This window comes from Heterodontus francisci, chromosome 46, assembly GCF_036365525.1.
Source record: "Heterodontus francisci isolate sHetFra1 chromosome 46, sHetFra1.hap1, whole genome shotgun sequence".
NCBI lineage: Eukaryota > Metazoa > Chordata > Chondrichthyes > Heterodontiformes > Heterodontidae > Heterodontus > Heterodontus francisci.
Window position 1 is genome coordinate 14,901,572 of NC_090416.1, and position 19,692 is coordinate 14,921,263.

The 19,692-nt window shown below is 44.4% G+C and overlaps 1 long non-coding RNA gene across 1 annotated transcript; it reads left to right on the top strand.

Moving 5' to 3' along the window:
* Positions 1-5,213: 5,213 nt before the first annotated feature.
* Positions 5,214-7,813, top strand: LOC137356751 (uncharacterized). Its single transcript, XR_010971101.1, has 2 exons — positions 5,214-5,733; positions 7,254-7,813. It is a non-coding gene; the product is annotated as an uncharacterized lncRNA (long non-coding RNA).
* Positions 7,814-19,692: the final 11,879 nt, after the last annotated feature.

Consider the following 19,692-nt stretch of genomic DNA (forward strand, 5'->3'; position numbering starts at 1 on the left):
GATGGAAGTTTCCTTGGCACCATTCCCATTTCCGCAAGGCTCTTGGTTCTTTTGAAAATCCTGTCTCCTCCATAATTCACCGGATAGAAAACATCCGGCTTCTCATCTGCGACCCATCTTTTTTGATCTCTTTTCCAATGCAGCAAACTCCAGGGAGGCGTAGAGTGGTCCGCCCTGAGACTGGTAAATATATTACACATTAACATTCAAAGATAGTTCAAGACAGGTCAAACTATCCAGGTTTATCTGTGAAACCACCGTTGGCTTGGTCTTATTCTAAATCTTTATAATAATTCCAGCGGCTAATTCATTTAATAGTTGGCCTTTTTTGTGAGACCAATAGACAGGAGCACGATTGAGAACATTTTGATGGCAGGAAATGTATTTATTTTATTCTTTAGCATTCCCGCCTTTGATATTCAATCCACCCCAACATTTCAATCCAATTTACCCGATTGTTGCTCATTGCGCCCCTTCTTTGCGTTCTCTCTCAAGCTAAAACTGTATGCATGCAAAACTATCAAACAAGTGTTGCTTTTTGTAAATTCTGGGTCACGTGCCATAAATATTGAGAAGTGAGTTGTGGAGTGGTCTTTGAATCAATCTTAAAAGAATGCGGAAAATATGAGCATATACCATTGGAATGGGTGTTGGGGTTTAACTGGGTTTGAGATAGTATTAAATACAGTGAGACTGTTCATGATGAATTTTACAAATGGTTCAGTTACTCACTTTTCATTGTGATCTCTTCTGACTCGTTCTTCTGAAACAGTAAACTGTAATTAGCATTTCAAACTGTAAGAAGGGAATCACATTGAACAATTATTAAAATATCCCTGATAGACATGAATTCCTCACCTGAACTGCCTCTTTAATGAATCCAAATGGAAATGAGGATGAAGAGTAGAACGAGGATCACGGCGACAAGCCTTGTTCTGGACACAGAATAGGACCCAGTTATCTATTAGTTTGCACCAAATGATAATGCTGTGCATTCTCTGGTTTCAATTTGTTCACTTTCCTAACTCCAACCGGTAGCGTGGGTCCATTCTGAAGCGGCGCATAACCATGCATATGAGCACAGTAGTAGGACCCGGAGTCATTCACCTGGACATTGCGAATTTCCAGTATCAATTCATGCTTGCTGTTGCCTTTTTTAGAAACAAACTTACAATCGGTCCAATCGCAGGGTGGGGTATCGATTAGTCTCGGGGCTTCACCCACAAGTTGCTTGGAATAGCTAGTCACCAATATCACTTGGCAAATTTGGTGACAGGCTAGTTCCACCGTCTTGCCGACTTCAGCTGTCACTGTGAAGGGACTCTGAGACAGAAAGGGCCCGGATCCTGCAACTATAGAGATTATTGTAACATTACAGCTGATTATTGAGAAATGGAAAGAAACCGCTTTGAAACACATCGCCTAGAATTGAAGAACAACCTCATTCTTGCTTTTACATCTTGTTGACTCTATTTAATCTCCAATTTTCCTTTTCTTCGCTTTATAAGAGGAGCAGAAAGTAACTAATATTATCAGGTCCAATCCCTTTATCGGATAACTCGGTCACTTTTTCACCTCAGTGAACACTGACTCTGGCTGATTCCACTTATGCATTCTCACTCACCGTAAACTCGGAGCACTTGGAAAATGAGCATCAGAGAAAAATCTTCTCTGAACATCCTGAGGCCGGAGCCGGGGTGAGTTCTCCCCGTGCTCGCTCTCAACAGTCTGTTTGTGCAGGCGGAGTGGGCGCCGATTGACTTGACCCCAGTCACAGTGAGTTGCGCCTCTTCAGATGCGGTGGAAGTATGACCAACTATGGAAAGTATAACACCATTTTGGGTGCAGTGTCCTGGTGGATCTCACATATCATGCATTTGACCCACTGTGGTCAGCGCCTGCGCGTCACAACGGCCAAATGGCAGAATGGCTATAAATAGCTTTACTAGATTGTCCTCCAGACTTGGAGGCAGAAAGCTAATGGTGTGAATTTCGGCATTTATCATTCTGCTGAATATTATTTTTGCAGTTAATGCTTAATTCATTCTCGGGGGCCAGGCGGCGATGGCATTTATTGCTCTTCACTAGTTATCCCTTGAGAAGGTGGTGATGAGCTGCCTTCGAGAAACATTCACAGTGCTGGTGCAGAGGGTGTTCCAGGATTTTGACCCAGGGACAGTGAATGGATGGCGATATATTTCCAAATCAGGATGGTGTGTGACTTGGAGGGGAACTTGGAGGGTGGTGTTCCCATGTCCTTCTAGGTGGAAGAGGTCGTGGGTTTGAACATAGAACATAGAACAGTACAGCACAGTACAGGCCCTTCGGCCCACGATGTCGTGCCGAACCTTTAACCTACTCTAAGATCAAACTAACTACCTACCCTTCATTCTACTATCATCCATGTACCTATCCAAGAGTCGCTTAAATGCCCCGAATGTATCTGCTTCTACTACCACCGCTGGCAGCGCGTTCCACGCACCCACCACTCTCCGTGTAAAGAGGTTTGGGAGGTGATAGCCAGGAGTACAGAATGTAATCCAATATAATCTATTCTGTAAAGAGGTTGTACAACATCCTTGAAACAACCTGTTTGCACCGAGACTGGGAAATGATGGATGAAGCTGTGTGCGGGTTCATGTTGATTTTTAGTTACTGATCTGTTATTATCTGTAACACAAGGCACGCGGAGAATTAACGCGGAATTCTAATGGATTAAACAAATTGGTTCACTGCAGTCATCCAGAATCTGAATGAATGAATCTCTTTTAAATTCAGATTGACCATTTAATCTTTCCGTTCATCGCCCTCCTTTCTGTTTAGTCTCATTGATCGAGTTTCCACAGTTTAAATCCATGGTACAAAACGCCAGTGGGGTTCACCTGTACTAAATATTCTGAATACATTGTATTCTATTTACCACTGATTTGTTTGATCGACTGGGAAAAGACAATTTCAAACAGCGATTGCAATGTTGCACAGTGTATTTTAATCTCGGTCTTTACAACTGTTCACTGGAAATTTCACTGCACAGTTATGAGTTGTTCGCAATAAACGTTCAAGACATTTGATGTTACAGTGTAAAAACAAGAACAACAACAACTTATATTTAGAAAGATCGGATAATATTTTACAGCACAGAAACACATTATTCGGCCCATCTGCTCCGTGCTGGTGTTTCAGCTCCACACGAGACTCCTCCCACCCCCTTTCCACATTATCAGCATATTCTTCTATTCCTTTCACCCTCACGTGTTTATCCAGTTTCCCTTAAAATACATCTCTACTATTCTCCTCAACCACTCCCTGTGGTAGCGAGTTCCACATTCTCACCACTCTCTGGATAATGAAGTTTCTCCTGAATTCCCGATTGGATTTATGAGTGACTATCTTAGTTTGATGGCCCCTAGTTCTGGTCTCCTCCCACACGTGGAAGCATCTTCTCGACGTCTACCCTATCTAAATCCTTTCATTATTTTTAACACCTCTGTCAGGTCACCCTTATCCTACTCGTTTCTAGAGAAAAGTGCTCCAGCCTGTTCCATGTTTCCTGATAATTGTAACTTCTCAGTTCTGCTATCATTCTAGTAAAACTTGTGTGTTCCTTCTCCAGTGCCTCAATATCATTATTTATAATATTGGAATCAGAACTGTGCTCAGTAAATCAACGTGTGGTCGAAGCACGGTTCTATATAAGAACATTACTTCTCTGCTTTTCAATGATATTCCTCTGGAAGTGAACCCCAGGGCTTTGTTTGCACTTCTTCCAGTAAAGATCATATGCAATTACATCAAAGGGGGTTTGCTTTAGAATTATTTAAAGCGAGTGAATGAACCAGGCGTTTGATCAGCAGCAACAACAGGCCAGCACCTGAGGCCTATCTTTACCGGGCTTGTATTTAGACCCTGGACCGAGATCACACTCCACATTTCGTGGTTGGATGAGTGAGGTCACTGTAAAATAACCCAGACAGAATCGTGTCACACCATCCAGCCTGGCTGAGGCTTAGTCACTCCCCAGCATTTCTTTTAACTGGAATGGGACCATTTTATTCCTCAGATTTGCATTGTGCCTTCCTGAACATTTAATCTGAAAGCGTTTCTTCAGGAGGAAATAACAGTTCACATTTTTTAAAAAGGCGCCACAACAATGAAGCTTTTCTAAACACCGAGTACATGAGGGAAATGTTACTCACTGCAGAATCGTGAATAAAGTTTTCATCTGGTCACTTGCCAGCGAAATGGTAGAGGCTTTCCCAAAGAGCCAGTTTTCGACGGAATTGAAAATAATTATCTGGGTAAATTCAGCACAAACTCGAGAGAGGAAATCTCCGAGAATCTGCATTGAGAAAATCCTTTAGAGGAGTGAAACCGAGGGACGGTGGGTGAAAAGTTTATATGAATTTGATATAAACAAACACTTCTCCTTATCTCTTGATGAAAGCAAGAGTCTAGTAGTTTATTGTTCATTGTCGGGATGTGATCGTCGACGGCTGGGCCAACATTCATTGTCCATCGTTAATTGCCCATGAGAAAGTGCTGGTGAGCTGCCTTCATGAACCACTGAGTTTTTTGGGGCGTAGGTACACCCACAGTGCTGTTAGGAAGGGACTTGCAGGGTTTTAACCCAGTGGCAGTGAAGGAATGGCTGATACGTTTCCAATTCGAACTGGTGTGTGACTTGGAGGGGAACTTGTCGGTGGTAATGTAGCAATGCACCCACTGCCCTTATCCTTCCAGTTGGTGGAAACCTGGGCGAGTTGTTGCAATGTTGCTTGTATCTGGACAGTACGCACGGCAGTCCCAGTGTTGGTGATGGAGGTAATGGATCTTTAGTGAATAATACTGAGGATCAGTTATTCCTATTCAAACACCGGGCATTGCAGCTAAACAGGGCGCCATGTCACATTGAAAAGGACACTGTAAATGATGTTATTGTACACTAGTCTGCTCTCTGAACCTGGGTGGTAAACTCTCTTCTGTGTGTGGTTTAACATTGAGTCTCGCTGTTTGACCTTTGCAGGCAGTTGTGTACGTGAGCGCTGGACCTGTAAAAACAGGAAAACCACAGACAGCTTCCACCTCGGACATTATTTTCCAGCTCAAGCGCAGGTTGCTAAGAAATTGGGCCAGCGATTTCCACCACTCGCTGAAATTTGCATATCTCGTTGAAGGCCGCCCAACAGAATGGGTCTTTGTGAGGTTCACAGCAAGCACCTCGGTCACAGGCAATGCGCCTCTTTGCTGCCAGCACCCTCTCTGTTTCAAGGTAGCTGACTCGCTTCTTTGACATTTAAGGTCAAACATTTCTGCAATAACATTTCAGACGTTCAGTAAGTTACAACATTGTCCGCTCAATTCAGAACCAGTTCTACCAGTAATTAATTATACCAGGTGCTTAAAGCATAGATTCAAGTAACTTGCAATTCCCCCCCCCAATTTCCAGCATCTGGCATCATCGTTCAGAAGATGTCAAGCCTTGACATGGGTTCCACAGGAGTCTTCCAGAGAATTACAGAGAATTTATAACACGAGTTTGATGCTCCGATTTTTCTAACTGGATCAAGTTTTCCCGTCAGAGAATCTCAGAAAAGAGTGGTTTGACCGAGCAGCAGTTGCTCAGTGTTGTCGGATGGTGCATTCTGACTCTTCCCGTCGCCATAACCATCGTGGTGATCCTGATTCTACTCTTGATCCTCATTTCCATTTAGATTCAGAAAAGCTGCAGTTCAGGTGAGAATTAATGTTTATCCGGGACATTTTAATAATCATTACCAGTCTTACTGTATTTAACACTGTGTCAAACCCAGTTAAACCCCAACGTACATTCCAATGGTGGAGATATTTTATGATTTTCCACGTTCTTTTAAGATTGATCCTAAGACCACAGCACAATTCCCAATTCAATATTTATGGCAGATGACAAAGGATTGATATTTTTGTCTCCATGAAGTTTCAGCATGAAAGGAATGTTTCGTCCCGGTAACTCAGAGCAGCGGGAGTCTATAATCAGCATCTTAATTCTTATCCAATCCTCATTATCTCTGCAACGGAAACAGAACGAATCCATCAGCCACACTGGTATCTAATAATAGGAAAGTTAAGGTTTCGGGAACAATGCCTTCAACAGGCACTGAACCACAGTGTAATCCCAGCAGTTAATGTTTTTATTAGAGATATCCATATTTTGCAGTTTTTTAAAATCTTTACTGATAGTCGCAATTTCCCCAGTGGGGATCCTGCTTTTAATACTTTAGCCTCAAGAATTATTAAGGAACTGCAGAAATAAGACATTCTTGGATAATTGTGAAGAGAATTCCAAGTACGTTCCCAAATGGTTTCCGTGATGAAACGTTATTCAAATTTAGGTATGTGGTTATGTGTGTGCTTGTTTGTGTTCATGCATGTGCACATCTGTGTGTGTATCTGTGTGAGTGTGTGTATCTGTGTGTGTGTGTGTATAGCCTCTATTTATTCTTGGGATATGGGCGTCGCTGGCAAGACCAGCACTTATTGCCCATCCCTAATTGCCCTTGAGATGTTGGTACTGAGCCACCTCCTTGAACTACTGCAGTCCATGTGGTTACACCCACCGTGCTGTCAGGGAGGGAGTTCCAGTGTTTTGACCCAGCCACAGTGAAGGAAGATTTCCAAGGCAGGTTGGTGTGTGACTTGGAGGGGAACTTGCAGGTGGTGGTGTTCACCTACGTTTGCTGCTCTTGTCCTTCTACGCGTGCTTGCATGTGTTTATGTTTGTGTGTGTTGCATATCTCTGTGTACCTGTGTCTGTGCCATAACCAGAAGCTGTCCCGATACGTCTACAGCACTAAGCAGCGAACTTCATATCTCTTCCCACCAAACAACGTTTCCAATAATGCTCCAGACACACGAACACTTCTGGATTGCCGCTAGGGTAGCCATAGACCCAGTTTCTATTCTCTGTCACCAGTATCCTGGGTCCATCATCAGGAATTCTTCTGCTTGATCCTGGAACCACTTACGCTGGCACATGATGTTGGATGAAATGTCTGGATTGGTTGGACGTATATACCAATCAAACAGTCCTGTTGCCTGAGTCGAGATTTTGATTTCAAAAGGAATCTATATTGGGTTTTGATTTGAAGCATTTTATGAGTTATATTCGTCTCCTGTTGACTATAAACAGTAAGATTCGTGCTTTATGGCGAACCAGTGAACTGATATAAACACGATTTAACTATCTATATATTTCCCTGTCTTGACATCTTTTCCAGACTCAGGACAGCCCACGTGACCAGACTCTTTACACAGGCTTGGATTTTTTTGCATTGAAACTGTCAGCCATATGAAGGCAGGAGGGAGACGAGAACTCAAACAGTTTCCATCAGATTTACTGGCGAAACAGTAATTCAACTTGCGATGTTAAACAACGGAGACTCTCAACACACACCTGAACTATCTTAAACTAAGGTGGTTAAGATGATCGAAAGATTTGACAGCGTAGATAGAGAGAAACAATTTGCTGATGTTGGGTGGAGTCCAGAACAAAGGGGCAGAACATTAAATTTCGAGACTGGCCGTTCAGGGGTGATGTCAGGAAGCACTTCTTCACACAAAGGGGGGAGGAAATCTGGAACTCTGTCCCCCAAAAAGCTGTTGAGGCCTGGGCTCTATCTCGTGTTTCCATTCAGTGCCTATTAAACCCAAGGCCCACATCTGGTTTCACTGTGCATTCCTTCAACAGCGCTTAAAATTTGGCAATCTTTTTACCTTAGACTAATTAACTAAACAGCACTAATTGATTAACCAGATATTAAATGTACTTAATTCTTGAGCGATTTTGTTTTGGCCCGCTATATTTCTAATATGAATGCTTGCGGAACCGTGTCCTTTCCCAGAGCCTAGTACAGTCATAGAGTCATAGAGATTCACTGCACAGAAACAGGCCCGTTGGCCCAACGCGCCTGCGCCGACCATCAAGCACCCTACAATCTAATCCCATTTCCAGCACTTGGCCCGTAGCCTTTTATGCTATGGCGTTTCAAGTGCTCATCTAAATACTTCTTAAATGTTGTGAGGGTTCCTGCCTCTACCTCCACTTCAGGCAGTGTGTTCCAGATTCCAACCACCCTCTGGGTGAATTTGTTTCTGCTCAACTCCCCTCTAAACCTCCTGTCCCTTAACTTAAGTCTATGCCCCCTGGTTACTGACCCCTCCACTAAGGGAAAAAGTTCCTTCCTTTCTATCCTATCAATGCCCCTCATAATTTTGTATACCTTAATCAGGTCCCCTCTCAGCCTTCTCCACTCCAAGGAAAATAACTCTAGCCTATTCAGTCTCTCTTCAAAACTGAAATACTCCATCCAAGGCAACATCCTGGTGAATCTCCTCTGCATCCTCTCCAGTGCAATCACATCCTTCCGATAGTGTGGTGACCAGAACTGCACACAGTACTCCAGCTGTGGCCTAACCAGCGTTTTATACGGCTCCAATATAACCTCCCTGCTCTTATATTCAATGCCTCGGCTAATAAAGGCAAGTATCCTGTATGTCTTCCTAACCACCTTATCAACCTGTGTTGCCCACTTCAGTGAACTATGAACAAGCACACCGAAGTTCCTCTGACCCTCTGTACTCCCTAGGGTCCTACCATCCATTGTATATGCCCTTGCCTTGTTAGTCCTACCAAAGTGCATCATCTCACACTTCTCAGGATTAAACTCCATTTGCCACTGCTCTGCCCATCTTACCAACCCATCTATATCGTCCTGTAATCTAAGGCTTTCCTCCTCACCATTTATGACACTACAAATTTTCATGTCATCTGCGAACTTACTGATCATACCAACTATATACACGTCTAAATCATTAATATACGCTACACACAGTAAGGGTCCCAGCACAGAACCCTGTAGTACCCCTCTGGTCACAGTCCTCCAGCAACCCTCGACCATTACCTTCTGCCTCCTGCCACTGAGCCAATTGTGGATCCAAGTTGCCAAATTACCCTGGATCCTATTGGCTCTTACCTTCTTAACCAAGCTCCCATGTGGGACTTTATCAAAAGCCTTACTGAAGTCCATGTAGACCACATCAACTGCTTTACACTCACCTACACATCTACACCTCCTCTAAATATTCAGTCAAATTTGTTAGACACGATCTACCCTGACAAAGCCATGCTGACTATCCTTGATTAATTCCTGCCTCTCCAAGTGGAGATTAATCCTGTCTCTCAGAATTTTTCCAATAGTTTCCCTACCACTGACGTTCGACTCACAGGTCTATAATTACCTGCTCTGGTACCTCTCCTATGTCCAGAGAGGATTTGAAATTTGTGTCAGAGCCCCTGCTATCTCCTCGTTTGCCTCACATAGCAGCCTAGGACACATATAATCTGGGCCTGGGGATTTATCCACCTTTAAGCCCGCTAGTGTAGCTAATATTGCTCCTTTTCAATGCTGATTTGATCAAGTATATCACAATCTCCCTCCCTGATCACTACACTTACATTATCCCTTTCCATAGTGAACACAGATGAAAAGTAATCATTCAAAAACTCACCTATGTCCTGCAGCTCCACCCACAGATTGCCTCTTTAATCGGTAATGGGCCCCACTTTTCCCCTAATCATCCTCTTTCCCTTAACATACTTTTGATTTTCCTTTGTCTTGGCTGCCAGTGTTTTTTCATGTCCCCTCTTCGCTGTCTTAATGACTTTTTTAAGTACACCCCTACACTTTCTATACTACTCTAGGGCCTCCGCTGTTTTCAGCGCTCTGAATCTGCCATAAGCCTCCTTTTTTCTTTATCCAATCCTCTATATCCCTTGACATCCTGGGTTCCCTTGATTTGTCGGTCCGACCTTCACCTTTACGGGAACATGTTGGACCTGAACACTCACTATTTCCTTTCTGAATGACTACCACTGGTCTGATGTAAACTTTCCTATAAGAAGTGGCTCCCTGTTCACTTTGGCCAGATCCTGTTTTATCATATTGAAATCTGCCTTCCCCCAATTCACTACTTTTACTTCCAGTCCCTCTATGTCCTTTTTCATAACTACCTTTAATCTTACAGAATTATGGTCACTTTCCCCAAAATGCTTCCCCACTGCCACTTCAGCCACTTGTCCGGCTTCATTGCCTAGGATTAATCCGGTACCGCTTCTCCTCTTGTAGGACTCCCTACGTCCTGACTCAAAAAGCTCTCCAGCATGCACTTCAAAAATTCTGCCCCCTTTAAGTTTTTTGCACTAATAATATCCCCTCTAATATATAGGAAGTTGAAATCTCTAACTATTATTACCCTGTTATGTATGCACTTCTCTGAAATTTGCCTACATACCTCTCCTCTAGCTCTCCCTGACTGTTTGGAGGCCTGCAGTACACTCCCAGCCAAGAGATTGCCCCCTTTTTGTTTTTAAGTTCTACCCATATGGCCTCATTAGAGTAACCTTCTAAAATAGCATCCCTCCTTACTGCAGTAATTGACTCCTTAATCAACACTGCAATGCCACCTCCTCTTTTACCCCCTCCCCTATCACATCTGAAGATTCTATACCCTGGGATATTAAACTGCCAGTCCTGCCCTTCGCTCAACCATGTCTCAGTGATAGCAATAACATCATAATCCCATGTGTTAATCAACGTCCTCAATTCATCTACTTTACTAGTAAGACTTCTTGCAATAAAATAGATACAATCCAGACTAGCATTATTTGTTTGAGCTGTAACAGGTCTACATTGACTCTGCCCTCCAGACTGACTTCGCTTCTCTTCTATATTTGAATGTACATCATCCCTTACTGTGCTTCCATTCTGCATCCCATCCCCCTGCCAAATTAGTTTAACCCCCCGCCCCCCGCATCCCAACAGCACCAGCAAACCTCCGAGCAAGGATGCTGGTCCCGTTGTGGTTCAGGTGCAACCCGTCCATCTTATACAGTTCCCACCTTCTCCAGAAACAGGCCCAGTGATCCGGGAAACTAAAGCCCTCCCTCCTGCACAATCTCTTCAACCATACATTCATCTTCTCTAACCCCCTATTCATATACTGACGAGCATGTGGCACTGGAAGAAACCCAGAGATTACAATCTTTGAGGTCCTAGTTTTTAATCTGCTGCCTAGCTCCCCAAATTCTTTTTGCAGGACGTCATCCCTCTTTCTACCTATGTCATTGGTACTAACGTGGACCACGACCTCCGGATGTGCTTCCTCAGCTTGCATGACCCTTGCACCTGGGAGGCAACATACCATCCTGGAATCATGCCTCCGAGCACAGAAACGCCTATCTGTTCCTCTAACCACAGAATCCCTTATCACTATTGCCCTCTTTTCCTTTTTTTTTACTTCCTAGCACAGTTGAGTCACCCATGATATTCTGGTTATGACTCTCGGTGCATTTTCCAGAGGAACCCTCTTTCCCATCAGTACCCAGAACTGAATACTGGTTAGAAAGTGGGATGTCCTCTGGGGACTTCTGCACTATTTGCCCTGACTTCCTTGTTCGTCCGGCAGTCACCCAGTCACGCACCCTCCCCCCCACCCCCGCCCCCCCGACTGTGTTTGCCTAGGCACCACCTTGAATACCTCCTGAAACGTACCATCCACGTAGACTTCCACCTCACGGATTGCCACAGTGACTGCAGCTGCCGCTCGAGCTCAGAAACCCGAAGCTCAACCTTCTGCCACCGGAGACACTTTCCGCAGACGTGTTCGCCAAGGTCATATGGCATGTCCACGACTTCCCCCCACATTGCACAGGAGGCACATTCTGCTTGGCCAAGCTACTCTGCCATTATTTAACTTTGTAATGAAAACTTGCTGGCTAAAATAACCTACCAGCTATTTACGATCCGCTTTTATCCCCTGTACCTTTGAGGCTGAGAAAGAAAAAGGATCAAAGAGCACCTTCCACCGCCCCCAGCTAGCAAAAATATCCACACTTAACTTACAGCCTCCACTCCCTGCAAACAGCACTAGTATAGCTAGTAAATACTAATAATTTGCAGGCAGCTATCCTAGTGAGTAGTGAGGTACACTGCAATAGGATTTAAAAATACTGCGCATTTAGGTGTTAGCAGTGGCTCAGTTGTCACTTGAGTCAGAAGATTGTGGGTTCCAGGCCCAGTCCAGATCTCAGAACGTCACAAATTGCTTTACATCCCATGAATTACTTGGGAAGTGTAGCCACGCTTGTAATGTCGGAGACCCTGCAGTCAGATTGCGCGCAGCAAGCTCCCACAAGCAGCAATGGGCTAATTACCAGATAATCTGCTTTCGTGATTTTGGTTGATGGACAAACGTTGAGCAGGGCAACCCTGTTCTTCTTCAAAAGAGCGCCGGCGATATTTTACGGCTGATGGGGCTCAGATTAACGTTTCATCCTAAAGCCGACACCTCCGACAGTGCCGCATTCCCTCAGTACTGCACTGGGAGTGTTGTCTGTATTTTGTGCTCAATCCTTCGGGTTGCGGCCCGAACCCACAAGCTTCTGACTCAGAGGTGAACAAAGGAGGTTGTTATATTCTCTAACTGCTGAACTGAACACTCTCCGAACAGAATTGTCAACCACGAGGCCAAATAAGGACAGAAAATCCTCCACTGAACCAACCGACATCTGGCCATCCCTGGGAAGACGTGAACACCTTGGATGAACGCTGGGAGAAGTTTATCAAACGTTGTTCTTGTGAATTAAATCCAATCCACAGTAAAACAGTGCAGACAGTATCTGTACATGTGTGTTTCAACATAACATACACCTTGCGGTTTCGAGTTGCACATACGTATGCTGTTCCAGAATGAAATGAATTCTAGTGCTGCACATTATAGTACATAGACACTTACACGCATTAAATTGCATTTGGCATTGATTTGCCTATTTCACTAGTCTACATATCTCATCCTGTGACTGCTACTAATATTCTCACTATTTGTTACATTACCATGTGTTGTATCATTCGTAAACATCGAAATTGTACTCCCTCTCGCAAAGACATATATATATATTCCTAATCCGATGCCCTGGAGGACCCCACTGCATACTTCCCTCCAGTCATAAAAACATCTGTTCATCACTACTCTCTGCCTCCTATCCCTTAGCAAATTTCGTGTCCAGGTTACCAGCGTACATTTAATACCACGTGCTTCTATTTGCTGAATAAATCTGTTATGAGGTCCTTTGTCGAATGCATAATATACATGCTTAAATTTGGTACCTAATTAATTAATTCGATAATTATATGATGTGAACATTTTACAGGTCTCTGAGGAAAGGGGAGTGGGACTAGCTGGGTATCTCTGACACAAACCGAGCCCGGACACGATGGGCTGAATGACCTCCTTCTGTGCTGTAACCATTCGATGAGCCAGTAACATCCAAAGCAGGGCCTTCATCAAACATTTTGTAGTTCATTCAGAAACACACATTTTAACAAATGAAAGGGAGTCCCAACACCAGAGTCATTTGCTGGCCACGTGGCTGCGAGTGTGGGAGGCAGGACATCTGTGGCGATCTTCCGCTATGCGAGAAATTCGCACCCGGTCGGCGGGGGAGCCGGCCAATAACTGATGGGTTGCCAGAGCTAGTCCCAGCAGGGAGGTTAATGGTGCCATTTGTAAAGGCCAGTATGCAGCCTTAATATTCGATGCACACAGAGAAGGCAGGGGAAGGGGTCTACCAGAAGGGAACTTGTTCTGGAATGGCTGCAGTGAGAGGAAGTGTTGTTCCACATTTCAGTGACGCCTCCCTGAAGGTGTTCCTGCAGGTGGTGAGGGAACGGAGGGAGGTTCTCTTCCCAGTGGAGGAGGAGGCGAGAAAGCCTCATAAAGAAGGTCTGGCTGGAAGGGGCCAGGAAGTCAGCAGCTGCGGGGTCGTCAGGCAAATATGGGTGCATATTTGCTGGAAACGCTTCAATGACCCAGTGAGGTCTGGCAAGGTAAGTGGCATGAATGCTGGCAAGGTGTCAGCCCTGCCTGTCTTATATGGCGGCCATGAGATGTGAGGAAAGATGAATAACTCAAGCACAGGGAGTCATTAAGGACCACTGTGTGCAATGAGCCGCAGTGTAGTCTCATAATATAGATGGAGGAGGAACCGATGGAGATTGGGTGGGTGGCAGCAGGTCAGCCTGTCACAGAGAGTGAGGTGGGTGTGGAGCCCAGACAGAGTGAGAACAGCGATGGTCATGGTGCCAAACCTTATCACTAGTGCTTGCAGTGATGTCTCTGTGGCCCTTGATAAGCACGTGAAGCTTTGGATTCTGGTCAAGCAGGAGCACGTGGGTGGATATGGATGTTGGTAACACCACTCTCTGCTCTTCTGCAGGACCAGTAGCGGATGAGGCGCCACCGAGGGCACTGGAGTCACCTGAGACCTCAGGAGAGGTGTCGCCACCTGAGGAGGAAATGTTGGATCAGTGCAGTGCACCCTGCACTAGCATAGATACTCTCATGTCTGTGGACATTGATGTACGTTTAGAATGGGTGGCACCAGCTAGTGAGAATGGCTCAGCAGGTCAGGCAGCATCAGTGGAGAGAGAAAAAACTTGCATTTAAACGTAGTAAAACCTCGCAAGGCGGTTCAGCGGAGCATAATTCAGGACACTGAGTGCAGAGAGGTGATGGATGAACTAAAGCAAACCTCCTTTGATGCAATTGCTTGTGACCTTTACTGCAAAAAGTGCAAACAAATCACAATCTGCTTTAATGATGTTGGTTGATGAATTAACATTGAACAGGGCAACCCTGCTTCTATTCAAAAGAGGGCATGAGTTACCTTACGTCTGTGAGGGCGCAGATCAATGTCTCATCCAAAACCCGACACATCCGACAGTGCCGCATTCCCTCAGTACTGCGCTGGGAGTGTCAGTCTGCATTTTGTGCTCAAGCCTATGGAGTGGGGCTCTAATGAACAATCTTCCGAATCAGAGGTGAGCAGAGGATCTTGTTATATTCTCTAACTGCTGAACTGAATACTCTCCAAGTAGAATTGTCAACCACAAGGGCAAATATGGACAGAAAATCCTCTACTGAACCAACCGGCACTTGGCCACTCCTGGGAAGGCGTGAATGCCTTGGATAATACCCGGGAATTAAATCCAATCCACAGTAAAATTGTACAGACGGTATCTGCACATGTGTGTTTCAACATAACATACACCTTGCGGAATAGGTTTGCACACACTTATTATGTTCCAGAATAAAATGAATTCCAGTGCTAACACATTATAATACATAGACACTTACCAGCATTAAATTGCATCTGGCATTGGTTTGCCAATTTCACCAGTCTGTATATCTCATCGTGGGTCTGCTATCATTATGCTCACTATTTGTTGTATTGCCAAGTTTTGTATCATTTGCCAACAAGTACTCCTTCTAGCAAAGTCATATATATGTTCCTAATCCGCTGCCCTAGAGGACCCCACTGCAAACTTCCCTCCAGTCAGAAAAAAAATCTGTTCATCACTACTCACTGCCTCCTATCCCTTGGCCAATTTCGTGCCCAGGTTACCAGCGTGCCTTTAATGCCATTTGCTTCTAGTTGCTGAATAAATCTGTTATGAGGTACTTTGTCAAATATATAATACATATGCATAAATTTCATATATAATGAATGAATTGGATAGTTATCTGAAAAGAAAATGTTACAGGGCTCTGATAAAAGGGGAGTGGGACTAACTGAGTAGCTCTTACACAGAAACAGCACGGACACGATGGGCTGAATGACCTCCTTCAGTGCTGTCGCCATTCTATGATCCTATAACATCCAAAGCACGGCCTACAGAAAAGATTTTTGTAGTTCATTCAGAAACACAATAGTTTGGGTTTTACCAAATGATTTGGAGTCCCAGCACCAGGTTTATTTGCGGGTCACGTGACCGCACGGGTGGTTGGCTGGATTTCTGTGGTGATCTTCCGCTATGCGATCAACTAGCACATGGTCGATGGGGGAGTCGACCCGTAGTGTTGCGAGAGCAGGGGGATTAAAGATGCCATTTCTAGAGGCCAGTCTGCAGCCTTCATCTCTGAACTGGGAGCCAATGCAGGACAGCTAGTGCATGGAGATGATGGATGAATGGGACTTGGTAGGAGTTAGGACACGTGGCAACAGAGTTTGGATGAGCTGAAATTTATGGGAGGTTGGTCATACTTTCAGTTCGCGGAACTTTCAGCAGCTCTGATGAAAGGTCATCAAGCTGAAACGTTAACTCTGTTTCACTGTTTACAGATGCTGCTTGATATGATGAGGTGATAGTGATTGCCCTGGATATCAAGCAGCATTTGACCGAGTGTGGCATTCTGGAGCCCAAGCCAAACAGAAGTCAATGGGAATCAAAGAGAAAATTCACCGCTAGTTGGAGTCATATCTAGCATCAAGGAAGATGGTTGTGGTTGTTGGAGGCCAATCATCTCAGCCCCAAGCTATCACTGCAGGAGTTCCTCAGGGTAATGTCCTAAACCCACCTTCAGCTGCTTCATAAATGCTCACATCCCATGAAAGAATAAAAAAATGAAATCTCTATGATCGCCTTGGAAGCTGCAGCGTCAGAAACAAGAAGCAGCGCCACCTCACGGCAATCGGACGCAACTGTAATTGCAAGAACTTGATTCTTTTCTGCCCCTCTCTAAGACACCATGTGTGAAGCTGGAGATTGCTGGGTTTTATGAGGGCCGAGAGAAGACCCTGGTAGACTAGATATTAGCATCGACCATAAAAGCCTATTAAAACAAGAGACCATCAACCAGTGATCCACGGGGCATCAAGACATTAATGTGTTCTCTAGTCTTTCAGTCATGCACCGTTATAAGATTCATATAGAAAATACTCAAACAAGGTTAACATGACAGGGGAAGTGGGGAGTTCAGTTTTTTCAAGCTTTGTTTTCAGGTTAAGTTTACTATACCCGTGACTGATAGCACCAACAGCACAAGGTCGATGGAATGAATGCAGCTTGTTCTGAAAAAACAAAGAGGGACATGTATTTATACAGCAGCATTAGAACCTCAGGAGTCCCAAAGCACTTTGTATTCAATGAAGTATTTTTTTAAAAGGTCCAGTCACTGTTGTAAGTTAGTCAATGCGGCTGCCAATTTGCGCACAGCAAGATCCCACAAACAGCAAAGTGATTTTTTTTATTCGTTCATGGAATGTGAGCCCCGCTGGCAAGATCAGCATTTATTTCCCCCCCCCCCACCCTCCAAGTTGCCTTTGAGAAGGTGATGGTGAGCTGCCTTCTTCAATCACTGCAGTCCATGAGTTGCAGCTACAGCCACAGTGCTGTTGGCGAGCGAGATCCAGAATATTGACCCAGGGTTTTGTTCCAGGATAATGAGCCAGATAACCTGTTTTAGTGATGTTGTTTGAATGATCAATATTGAACTCCCCCTGCTCTTCGTACAATAGTTACCATTCGATCTTTACCTTCACCCGAGAGGGCAGACAGGTCTAATGTCAGAGAACAAGAGAGCCAAATAGCTGAAAAGTAAGATAGTGATACAGAGGGAGAGGCAGCTAGAGAGACTGAGAAGGAGATAGATGAAGTGCAATAAATACGTAACAGGTTAGCCATGGTAAAGAAATGGTAATATTTCAGATATAAACTTTATTTTAATCAACATTGAGTATAGAAAGATAAGTAACCCCTTCCTAGGGCCAAGAGAGACTCTGACACCAAGTGGAAGCTCAAGGTTTAAATGAACTGCAAACTATGCAATAGAGTAGCAGGGATTCTAGAAGGGCAATCTGAGTGGGGCAAGGAGAGACACCACCAAACTCAAAACTCAGAATGAAACATAGGGATGCAAGAAATATTGAATGGCTGTCTGAGATCTTGGTGTGGGGGAAAGGTTAGTAAGTAAAAGGTTGCCAAGCAACCGTAGTGGCTTGCAATCTTGGTCCGGATGTGTTTAAATCAATGTGCGGTTTCCTGTAAAAAGTATGTGCTCTCGTCTCAAGCTATTACATGACGGAAAGTATTGAGTAATGTTGGGCAAAAGTGGAGAGGATCCATTAAGGTTGACCTGTATCTATCTATGAATGGGTAGATATTTGAGGGTTGGAGAATTGAGGGCCCATGAAAGTTTAAGACTGTCAAACACAAGATAAGGCTCAAGGACTGTGCAAGAGGCAGACGGGAACCAGAATTAACTGGATTTTAGAAAAGGAAGAGATGAACATTAATGAGAGATAATGAATTTTTTTACTGTAGGCATTTCTGTATCACTTATAAATGTGAAACTGCCCGAGCTGCTGTGAAATCCTTATTCCATAAAGAGCTATGTGCAAAGAAATTCTTCGTAGAGCATCATGACTAAATGCATGGTACAGTCATTTCTCGGTACCCCGATATGAGTTCTCTTTTTCAGTAGATAGGTCATGTTTGCAAATGCTTTGTCGATGATGTACTCGTAAAGTGTTAATGATCCCAGTCTCATTGCTTAGCCTTATTTGGAATTATGCTTTACAAGAATGTGTGAGCATAGTCTCACCTTGGCAGCTTCCTTTAAATATTCTCCCTCCTCTTCCATCTGCTCCCAGATTCTGCAGGCACTGCAGACAGAACTAAACCAAGTTGTCACTTCCTGCTTGACATGGTACTCTGCCCTCTTGTGGTGAGGGTAGCCCGAGTGCTAAACAGGGGCAACTGTGGCTCCGTCCCTCTCCACAGACTTTAGAGACTCCAGGGGCAGTGTTGAGGGGTGGTCTATTTAAAGTGCTTAAGGTGCTGAAAGGAACTGATAGGGTAGACAGAGTCAAACTATTTCCTCTGGTGGGGGAGTCCAGACCAAGCGGCACAACATTAAAATTAGAGCCAGGCCGTTCAGGGATGATGTCTGGAAGCACTTATTTACACATAAGGTAGTGGAACTCTGGAACTCTTTCTCTACAAAAGTTGGTCAATTGAAATTTTCAAAACTGAGGTGGATAGATTTTTATTGGGTAAGGTGATTAAGGGATAATAAACCACGGCAGGTCAATAGTATTAGGACACAGATCAGGCATTATCTAATTGAATGTGGGAACAGGCCCGAGGAGCAGAATGGCCTCCGCCTGTTCTTATGAAATGGTAAATGCCCGGGAATCCTGCAATGAAGAGCATGTCTCCGCTGTTTCGATTGTATCAGATTTCACCTGAGCAATAACCCACTAGTTCTTTTGCATTACTGGGGATGGCTGATAGGGACACTGTTCTCAGACTCTTTAAGAAACCATCCGACCTGCAAATTACTGAGGAACCACGACTGGAGGGAATAGACTGCAGCGAAAATTAGCCTTTTAGGCTAGTGCTACCTCACCTTCAACACAAGAGTGCACCAAACAGTAGCACTCTCTCGAGAAATTCACATTTCCGGTCTAAGCTGCCAGTTCCTCTATGGACAGTTACCAGCACAAAAACCATGATAACAATAGCAAACCAATGGCAATTCAAGTACTTTTAAATGTGGTGAGAGTTTCTGCCTCTACCACCCTTCAGCAGTGAGTTCCAGGTCCCTATCACCCTTCTGGGAGAAAAAAAACATTTCCTCATCTCCCTTCTGATCCTGCCGTCAATTACCTAAAATCTATGCTCCCTGTTTTTTGACCCCCCTTCTAAGGTAAATGGGTCGTCCCTATTTACACTGTCTCGGCTCATAATTTTATACACTTTAATTAAGACAGCCCTCAGCCTCCTCTGTTCGAAGCCTGTCCAATATTCCCTCTCAGCT